This window comes from Balaenoptera physalus (genome assembly GCF_965194825.1).
Source record: "Balaenoptera physalus genome assembly, chromosome: X".
Taxonomy (NCBI): domain Eukaryota; kingdom Metazoa; phylum Chordata; class Mammalia; order Artiodactyla; family Balaenopteridae; genus Balaenoptera; species Balaenoptera physalus.
This window is the reverse complement of record NC_138903.1, coordinates 2,138,462-2,149,554: the sequence shown is the minus strand read 5'-3', so window position 1 is coordinate 2,149,554 and position 11,093 is coordinate 2,138,462. Positions and strand designations below refer to the sequence as shown.

Here is an 11,093-nt window from a genome sequence, read left to right as displayed (position 1 = left end):
ATAAATAAATAAAATTAAAAAAAAAATTTTTTTTTTTGCCTGCATTGCTCAGCTTGCAGGATCTCGGTTCCCTGACCGTGGATGGAATCCAGGCCTCGGCAGTGAAAGCGCGGAATCCTAACCTCTGGGCCACCAGGGAACTCCCCTCCCAAGGGCTTTTAAAAAGAATAGGAAGTAAAGACAATGAGACAAAGCTGAAGGGAGATCTCCCCGTAGCATCCTAGGGTGTGAGGCGATCTCCCACGGAAGGGTCAGCCTGGGGAGAATGGAAGCACCTGCCAGGTGGGGCTTCGGCCACCTCTGCACAGCAGCCCAGTTTGTGACGGGAAAGGGGATGGATCCAAGGAGAGATGGAGTGAGTTTGCCTATGTGTGACTTGTTTTGTTTTGTTGTTTTTTGAGATTTAATTTTATTTATTTATTTTTGGCTGTGTTGGGTCTTTGTTGCTGTGCGTGGGCTTTCTCTAGATGCGGCGAGCGGGGGCTACTCTTCGTTGCGGTGTGCGGGCTTCTCATTGCGGTGGCTTCTCTTGTTGCGGAGCACGGGCTCCAGGTGCGCAGGCTTCAGTAGATGTGGCACACGGGCTCAGTAGTTGTGGCTCACGGGCTCTAGAGCATGGGCTCAGTAGTTGTGGCACACGGGCTCAGTAGTTGTGGCATGTGGGCTCAGTAGTTGTGGCTCGCGGACTCTAGAGCGCAGGCTCAGTAGTTGTGGCACACGAGCTTAGTTGCTCCGCGGCATTTGGGATCTTCCTGATTCAGGGCTCGAACCCGTGTCCCCTGCACTGGCAGGCGGATTCTTAACCACTGCGCCACCAGGGAAGTCCCGTGACTTGTTTTTGATGCTGCTTCACCCACGACTGCCAACCGGACACCCAGGCATCGGTAGAAATCAATGAAATAGATTGAAATGGGTGCATCATCACCCGTAGACAGCATGCAGAGTAGATGCTGGAGACCCCAGAGCTCCCTGAAGCTGCGCCCCAAGGCTTTCCAGATGCTCTCACATCCTGTTTTCACAAACCACAGAGGAGCCAGTGTAATTTCCGCCCAGTAGAGACAGTGCCGCTCAGATCAGCTGCAAGAGAGTGGCAGCCTCCCACTCCGGCTTCTGCAGGAGTTGGCTGGGAGGACAGTTAAATGGCCCCAATGCGCTAATGAACATACAAAATGAAATTAATGCAATTATCTCTTCTGCTTGGCCGCTGCTCCCCGAATGTGGCATTTTCTCATTCACGTAGTTGTTAGCCATGATCCAGTGGAGATTTATTTATTTTTTTAATGTTTAAAAATTTTTCATTGAAGTATAGTTGTTTTACAATGTTGTATTCGTTTCAGGTGTACAGTAAAATAATTCAGTTATACACCTATATGTTATATATCTTCTTTTTTTACATTCTCTTCTTTTTTACATTGTGTCTTTTTAGATCTTCTGCCCATTTTTGGATTGGGTTGTTTGTTTTTTTGATATTGAGCTGCATGAGCTCTTTGTATATTTTGGAGATTAATCCCTTATCAGTTGCTTCATTTGCAAATAATTGACATATACACACTACTACATATAAAATAGATAACTGATAAGAGCCTACTGTATATAGCACAGGGAACTCTACTCAATACTCTGTAATGACCTATATGGGAACAGAATGGAACAGAAGAGTGGATATATGTGTATGTATAACTGATTCACTTTGCTGTACACCTGAAACTAACACAACATTGTTAATCAACTGTACTCCGATAAAAATTAATTTTAAAAGTCCATTTAAACTATATTCTGAAGCACAGGAAACCCCACCACCATCAAAAAAAAATGGTACTGGAGAGGTTTGAGCTCTTACCTGTATGGGAATATGGAGGAGAGGAAATTATCCAGAATAATGATTGATGAAGCGCAGTGGGAGAGGTACGGAGAGCAGAAGGGGATAATGTGGTGGAGACCAGAGGGGAAGGGTTTCTGGGGAGAAGCAGGAAAGAGCAGCTCCAAGAAGATGGGTTCTTGAAAAGGGGTTCTTGGGTTGGAAAGGAGATCGTGCTGTATTTCCTGGGGCAACATCACAGCAGTGGTGGGTTGGGCTGAGCAGTCAACGGAACAGGAGAGAGATGAGTGTGGTCCATGTTCGAGAACATTCGGTGGGGACAGGAAAGGGAAAGATGGGACAGTAGCTTCAGGGAAGGAGGAGGGAGGTCTCGGGAATGTCTGAGGATGTCTGCCATTTCTTTTTTCCTTTTAAAAATGCCCAGCCCCATCCGACATCTGGCATTTATGTCACGTTGGTGGAAACAAAGGAGAAGAAAGGGCGGAAGAGAATGTCAGGGAAATGCCTCACGCAGAGAGGAGTGGGTGGACGCTGTTTTGGGAGGGGCAGGTGTCTGTGGTCAAGACGTGAGTCATGAAGGGGGCAGATGGGGAGACTGGAAAGAGGGAGGAGGATGGAGTTTGGGAGGGACGACTGGACACTCACGCTGGAGATGCCGCTTCTCACGAAGATATGCCGCCAGCACTGCATCTAAGATGGACAGAGTGCGCCTTGAGTGACGCTGATGCCATCAAGATGACAACATCCCTGAAAGCCGTCCCCATTCTCATTAGCCATTTCTTCACGTCCCTTGATAGAATGACAGGACATTCTCATTAATGGTTTTTTAACCCTCTTCCATGCCATTTCCCTTGGTGTGAAATCCAGTGCTGAGTAAGCTGTACAGCTTCTTCTCTTTTTCTTTCTTTCTTTTTTTTTTTTTTAACTTCACAGAACTCCCAAAGTCCCATCATTCTACAGGAATCAGATTGATGTCATCTAAACCTCAGCATATGCTTTTCGTTAATGATGGAAAGTTTCTTTCTCATCACCAAAGGAGTTTATGAGAGACCTAAGGGTGTAAGTGAAACACTTCATTACTAAAAAAAAAAAAAAAATTACCTGTGTCTTTGGGAAAATTATCTGGAGATATGAAAACATATAGGAAAGTTAATAAAAAGGGATTCTACACTGTTTCTATCAAATGTTCCGTCCTCTGTAATATAATGTCTTTTGTCAAGTTACGAGAGCAAAGCATATGGCACTTAATCACAGCATCTTGAATTCATATGGAGAGGCTACATATGTGTCCATTATTTTTGAAATATGCTAAATGGACAGATTCTGGAAGTTCCAGATGTGAAAATTAAAAAAAAAAAAAATACAGTTCATCCCCTGGAGTTTTGTCAGAATCCCTTAGGATTTGTTCATGTTTCTTACTTTAGTAAGAGTGTTTACTAACACTACTACGGGAGTGGTACTGCTTTGGGAGAAGCTGGTTATCTTGAAGGCATCTCCGCTCCCATGTTTCAGTGGCCGTGAAAGATTCTCTCTTCTTTCTGGGAGAGTTGGTATTTGTTTGCCTTTTCTGACAAACTAACATTTTGGACCCGTGAGCTTGTTCCAAGGTCCCTTCCCTCTTGAGCCCGGTCTGCTCCTGACCTCGGGGCTCTCCTCCCTCGAGTGTTCTGAGGACATGGGCTGGCCAGAACATCACCAGTTTATACATCGTAAAGGCTCATCTTGCCTTCCAGGAGGGAGCAGAGCGGAACAGAAATGGAAGAGGATGGATGTGCCAGGGCTCAGGGTAATGCAGGGGAATCGTGCACTATAACAGATAACTTCATTTTCTCTTGGAGAGACACCATGCATGGGGGAAATGTTGGCTGGGGGTCTGGCCCTAGTTTGTCCCTCTCACCTCTTGGGACCTCTCTGGGATATCTATAAACTCTGAAAGGGAAAACTCTCCCAAGGTTCGTTTTCATTCTAACAAACACTGCTTGTTTCCCTTCCAGCAAAGAAATGGCATTCAGCGGGTGGTCACGATCCGTCCACATTCCCACTCTTGCAGAGGGCAGTGGCACTGGTGATCATTGAAAACAACATCACCCTTCAAAATTGTGACAACTTCTTCCTCTAATAGCCTGAATCAGTGTCCCCAGAGATATCAGGTCTCCGTCTCTAGAACTGGGGAATGTGACCTGATTTGGAGAAGAAATCTTTGCAGACTGTCACCTTCAGAACTCAGCCTTGTCTGAAAATCCATCCAGTCAAGGTTAGATCTTTTTTTTTTTTGCTCTTATTTATTTATTATTTAATTTTTTTATTGAGGTATAGTTGATTTACAATATTATATTCGTTTTGGGTGTACAGCGCAGTCATTCACTGTTTTAAAGGTTTGTAGTTATTATAGAATATTGGCTGTATTCCCCATGTTCTACAATATATACTCGTGGCTTATCTGTTTTATATATAGTAGTTTGTACCTCTTAATCTCCTACCCCCCTGTTGCCCCTCCTCCCATTCCCTCTCTGCACTGGGAACCACTAGTTTGTTCTCCGTTATCTGTGAGTCTGCTTCTGTTTTGTTATAGTCATTCATTTGTTTTATTTTCTTTTTAGATTCCACATATAAGTGATAACATGGACTATTTGTTTTTCTGTGTCTGACTTATTTCACCTAGTATGATCATTTCTAGGTCCATCCGTGTTGCTGCAAATGGCATTATTTCACTCTTTTTCATGACTGAGTAGTAGTCCATTGTATACATGTACCACATCTTCTTTATCCGTTCCTCTGTCGATGGACACTTAGCTTGCTTCCACATCTTGGCTACTGTAAATAGTGCTGCTGTGAACATGGGGGTGCATGGATCTTTTTGAATTAGTGTTTTCATTTTCTTCAGATACGTAGCAAGTTTGTAAAGGGGGGTGAAGGTCCACAGCAGAACATGAAGAGGGAAATCCTTTCCTAACACGTGCTGGGGGTAGAGCCATGAGGTTGCCTAAACCTTGTCCCTGGGATTCCGGAATCCCGATCGTCCAGGCAACGCTTGCCCATCCAGACTCCCGCCCTGCCCGGACTCTGCCTCGGAACCGGGAAGCTCTAAAAAGACTGAGAGATCGAGGCAGGTCACCAGCAGAAACTGGAAACAAATGCTCAATCTTTAGATTTAGGTCACTGCTTCTCCCCGTGGCAGAAAGCACACCGTCCCTCATTCATCTGGCGTATCTGTTGAGCCGAACCGGCACCTAACCACAGCCTCTGCCAAAGCTGTCAGCGATGGGTGAGGTCAGCCTTGAAAATAATTTTCCAAACACGTTGGATCTCCAGATCCTTTCAGTGTGGAAAGCTAGAATTCATTTATTAACAGCGTAAGTACATTTCGCTTGAGGAGCAAATGAGAAGAACGTGGTCATCTGCTCCAGGCAAGCAGGACACAAAAGGAGGTGGAATGAAGTCCCCTCTCTCAGAGGGGCTGCGGGTTCCTTGCAAAGGTGTTGTTACTATTTATGGGGAAGGCCATCAGTTCTTCTGAAGTGAGTGTGCTAGCAAACTGAGAATTTTAAAAGAATAAGGTTTTTAAAATTTGATATACAACACTTAAATGTAGAAATTGCAATTTTTCTTTAATTAACTAATTTATTTACTTTTGGCTGTGTTGGGTCTTCGTTGCTGCGCACGGGCTTTCTCTAGTTGCAGCGAGTGGGGGATACTCTTCATTGCGGTGCGCAGGTTTCTCACTGCAGTGGCGTCTCTTGTTGCAGAGCACAGGCTCTAGGCGTGCGGGCTTCAGTAGTTGTGGCACACGGGCTCAGTAGTTGTGGCTCGCGGGCTCTAGAGCGCAGGCTCAGTAGTTGTGGCGCACGGGCTTCGTTGCTCCACGGCATGTGGGATCTTCCTGGACCAGGGCTCGAACCCGTGTCCCCTGCATTGGCAGGCGGATTCTTAACCACTGCGCCACCAGGGAAGCCCAGAAATTGCAATCTTTAACTCACTTGAAATGGCTATCCTCTAATTGCTGGGTTACTCTACATGAGAAACTCAACTGCATGGGTGTGGAAATAAGCATAAATTCGTATAATAGGTAATACATATTATTCTAGCTATCTATCATCTACCAGTGTTTCATATCTATCAATCATCTGTCTACTCTCTTCTATCAAATCTTATCAATCTTTCCTCTATCCATATCTATGTATCTATTATCTATCTATCCATTCACCAATCATTTATCTGTTCTATCATCTATCTACCATCTATCGAATCTATAAATCTTTCATCTATTCATATCTATCTCTCCACCTATCACCTGTCATTTATCTGATGTGCCTATCTATCCATCCATCCATGTATCTGTCTATGTATCTATCTATCCATCCATCCTTCTATTTGTCTGTCTCTCTCTCCATCCATCCTTCTATCTATCTGTCCATCCATCCATGTATCTATCTATGTATCTATCTGTCCATCCATCCTTCTATATGTCTGTCTGTCTGTCTGTCTACCTATCTATCCATCCATCCTTCTATATGTCTATCTATCTATCTACCTACCTATCTCTATCCATCTTTCTATATGTCTATCTATCTTTCTATCTATCAATATCTATCTATCTATCATCTACCCGGTAAATCATTCACACATAATACCCTCAATGATTCTGCCGTTATTCTCATTCTTCAGATGAAAAACCACCTGATGGAGTCACCAGTTACCTGAGGAAGGGGACACAGCCATAGGAGATGGAGCTGAGACGTGGCCTCACCTACCCCTTTCATTAAAGGTGTGTGATTCACAATCACACTTACATTTGACCTGCTCCAGGGTCATGGTTACTCGTATTCATTTGTATACACAACGATATTCAATTTTGTTCTTGTTCTGTAGAATATCTTGCAGTAATTCAGTCAGCATTATAAACACCCGCTGGGTATTTAATTTTATTCCAACTTACTATTACCGGAGTCCCTGGAATACGTCTTTTAACCCAGTTTTTTGAGTTTATGAAAGAGTTCTCTCTGATAGGGGACAGAAGGTGAATTTCACTTGTGTGAGCTTCTCAATCACAAGGATTCTGAGGGAGTGGGAATTTACAATACAGTCGGCTTCTAGAGAAGCCCATGGGAGCCCATATAAGTGCCCTGCTACCTTTGACCAGCGCTTATGGTCATGGCTAAATCTGGTTCTTTGTTTTACTGTTGATGTAGTAATCAGTTACTATCTGATTACTATTAAACTATTTGACCTATTCCGGAGGTAGTTTAAAAACATCTCACTTAATGTTCTCACTCCCGCCAGGAGATAGGACTCAAAGAGATCAGTTTTACCTTGGGAAGCAGCCCAGGGACCAGAGCTCTGTTTGCATGGCAGGTAGAGGTAAGTCAGAAAGCGCCATACAGCGGTTCTCATTGCTTCAAATTATCTTTGCATGAAATACCTCTTGATACGTCACAAAGAGAGTGCATTGCTCAAATCCAGATGTTTTATGGGCGAGTGATGGAAGTATTTGTATGGCCGAATTCTAAGTCTGAATTTGAAGCATTTCCTTCGCTAAAATGTTTGAGGACTTTTTAAAACTTAACTTTATTATTTTATTGAACTGTCGTTAATGTACAATATTATATAATATTACAGGTTGGACAATGTAGTCATTCGCAATTTTTCAAGGTTATACTCAATTTATAGTTAGTATAGAATAGTGGGTATATTCCCTGTGCCGTACAATATATCCCTGTAGCTTATTTTATACATCATCGTTTGTACCTCTTAATCCCCTCCCCCTATCCTGACCCTCCCCCCCTTCCCTCTCCCCACTGGGAACCACTAGTTTATTCTCTATATCTGTGAGTCTGCTTCTGTTTTTGTTTTATTCACTAATACTAGTTGTATTTTTTAGATTCCCCATATAAGTGATATCATACCGTATTTGTCTCTGTCTGTCTTATTTCACTTAGCATAATGTGGAGAGGACTTTCATTTATAGAGAAGATATTAGCTATACTGAGGAACACTCACCACCCATTCTGCCATGAGCCCCCATGACAGATGTATAACCATACTGTTTCCGTGGTCAGTTATTAGGGTTTATGCCTCTGCCCTTACCCGGCCACAGAAAATGTGGATTTTTCCATGCCTTTGCCAGACGATACGACATTAAAATGCCATTCATTTGGGTCAACGAACCACTTGAAAGATGCGATATTTGGGGAGTATGGCTTGAAGGACCATGGCTCATAGATAGCATAGGTGTTATTTTCAACTCACCCTGGACCACCCAAAAGCTGAGTTCTTAGACCACTGCTGTTGTAGTTCTCCACAGAATTGCTACCTCTGCACAGCACTTTGTTAGTACGCACTGGATGTTAAAGTGAAAATATTTATAGCAGAGTGCATTTCCAAAGTATGTCACCGTGTTCCCTGTGGGGGAATTATTGAAAACATTTTGGGGATTAATGACTCAGAGATATGACTGGAACAGCTTTTCTTCCCAGGGAGAATTGTTGGGAAATGGTTATTCACAAAACAGAAGAGGTATCACTTTTTCCTTTGGCTGCCAAGAAGCTCAGAACTCAATGATTTTTAAAAAATCTTGTCCTTGTGGTTGACAGGGACATAAAGACATTTCAGGTGAAGGGGTTGAGGGAAGAGTACATTTTTAAATATTCTGCCTTCTGAGGGACAGAGATAAATTGGGAGATTGGGATGGACACATACACACTACTATATACAAAGTAGACAACTACTAAGGACCTACTGTATAGCACAGGGAACTCTACTCAGTACTCTGTAATGACCTATATGGGAAAAGACGCTGAAAAAGAATAGATACGTGTGTATGTATAAGTGATTCACTTGGCGGTACACCTGAAACTAACAGAACATTGTAAATCAACTACGCGCCAACAAACACTTTAAAAATAAATAAATAAATACTCTGCCTTCTAAAATCTTTGTGATGGTCAGATGAAATTTATATTTGTCTGGAGAACTGCAAACATACAAAAGCAGGGAGAAGAGTATATTGTATCCCTCATATACCCATCCCACTGAGTGATTACCAGCCCCTGGGTAATCTTGTTGAATCTATAGTCACACCCACTCCCCTCCTTGGACCTCCAGACTCTTCTTGAGGCTAATCACAGGCATCAGATAATTGCATTCAGTTATTTAATGATATCTTATTTTGTCCTGCGTATTCTTAAGCAATAGACACAGTACATGTAAGGCATGTGGTGGGGAGGCAGGCAGACACATGCATATTTGCACAAACTCATGTGTTTTTTCCATGAGTCACTCAACTTCTGCAGCCGTGCTTGGGTTTGCACTCATTCTCAGCCTTGGAAACCGGCCCAAGACCATCCCTTGCTGGTGAGAGGGTGTCCAGTTGCCAGGTCTGTATGGTGTTGATGGCTCTTACCCGAAATTGTTCCTTTCCTTGGACCCCAATGGCATTTTCCAGAGTGGAAAGATGCAATATAAAAATGAAAGTGTATCTCCTGTTGGAGTTGGAGGAAACCAATAATTCTTTTCTTCCCTCACCCTCTTGTATCTGGAATCACTACCAAGGGCTGCCTTTACCAAGGAGACGATACTGTCACCCTCGGGATTCAGGGGGAGAACCCATCCTATCCTAGCATGAGGTGACACTGCATATGTGCCACCTGCTTAGATCAAGAGGTGACGTGAGTCCAATGCTTCTCAGTACTTCTCCCCTCGTCTGGGAGCCGAGAAGCCCAAAAGCCAGAGAGACGACACTTGCTCTCGATCTTTTTGTTTCTTCAAAACGCCATGACTGCGTCCATGATCCCGCCTGCCTGCATCCTTTCAGCTCACTTCGTGGAGATGTTTCCACATAAATCACCACCTAATGCACTATGAAGTCACCCACGACGCCGTCCTCTGGAATGCGCTTCGGGGTAACAGCTGCCGTTGGGTTTCTGCTCTTGCAAAACTGGTATTTATGGTAATCCATTTAGCAATTATGATTATCTCAGTTTGTGGGAGCTTGGCAAGGAGATGACATGGCCTGGCTGCTTTGCAGAAGGAAAAGTAATGGACTGAGTTTTCCAGAAGGAGATGACTCAGCGCCTTGAAAGCTGTGCAGAGCAGGGCCGTGCGGTGCTCGTTAGAGGGGAAATGGGATCTCTTTAGGGACACACCCGTTACTGGCGACAGCTGGGGCTGTCAAGGGTGGCGTGGGCCTTACAGACAACGTGTCCCCAAAGGTGGAAAACCCTCAGAAAAGCATCGGGAGATGATGCCTGTGGAATCTTCCATAGGAGACTTGTGCAGAATAAGATGTCATCCCAACATCACAGAGACTGAGCAGCTAATGGTTTCTTAAGGTTTTTGCTTGACTTCTCCTCAAAGACGTAGAGCACGGCTTGGCACCCGTGGTCTGTACAGAGCCAGAGAGGAAATACTGGGGGCTTTTTCGGCCCTACGCGTCGTCTCAACTACTCAGCTCGGCGTTGCAACGGGTACAGAGATATACGCGTTGCCTAAACGGATGCTCTTGGTTGTGTTCCAATAAAGCTTTATTGATTTGAATTTCACATAGTTTTCAAGTCTCATAGAATATTGACTGTTTTCATTGCTTTTGACTTTTTTCCCCAACCATTTAAAAAATACATCATTATTCTTAGCTTGTATACAGAAACAGGCAGCTGGCACGATTTGCTGGGCTATTTGATGGGTTATTAATCTGTGGGTTATTGTTTGCTATCTCCAAGTGTAGATGACCTGTATTAGCATTCTGCAGGGAAACAGAACCCGTCGGCTATATATCTATATCTGTATATCTATATCTGTATCACTTGTCTATCATCTATCTATCTAGTCTGTATGTCTGTCTATCATCTATCCATCTCAGTCTATCTAATATTATCTATCTAATCCAATCCTCTATCAGTCATCTATTGACCTATCTATCTATCATCTGTCTACTTACCATATGTATCCTATCTAGCTAGCTAGCTATCCATCTATCTATCTATTTAGCTTTCAACCTCTATCTCTGTCTATTATCTATCAATATCTATTCATCTATGTATGTCTGTATCTATCATCTATCTACTTATCATATCTATTATCTATGTATCTATCTATCTACAGAGAGAGAGAGAGAAAGTTGTTGATGAGTAATTGGCTCCCATGATAATGGAGACCCAGAAGTCCCACCGTCTGCCATCTGCAAGCTGGAAACCCCTTCCTACTTGCTCACCTGGAGAAGAGAGAACTGAAAGTGACTGGTCCATGTCCCAGGATACTTCGCAGCTGGGATTGTCCCCTG

At 43.5% G+C, this 11,093-nt stretch overlaps 1 long non-coding RNA gene across 3 annotated transcripts; it reads left to right on the top strand.

Annotated features, from left to right (window-relative positions):
• Positions 1-606: 606 nt before the first annotated feature.
• On the top strand, positions 607-11,093 carry LOC309652474. 3 transcript variants are annotated; one of them, XR_014258736.1, is made up of 4 exons: positions 607-2,878; positions 3,814-4,073; positions 6,485-7,177; positions 10,922-11,093. It is a non-coding gene; the product is annotated as an uncharacterized lncRNA (long non-coding RNA). The 3 variants fall into 3 exon arrangements; XR_014258737.1 differs by having other exon boundaries at positions 10,918-11,093; XR_014258738.1 differs by lacking the exon at positions 10,922-11,093 and having other exon boundaries at positions 612-2,878; positions 6,485-10,827.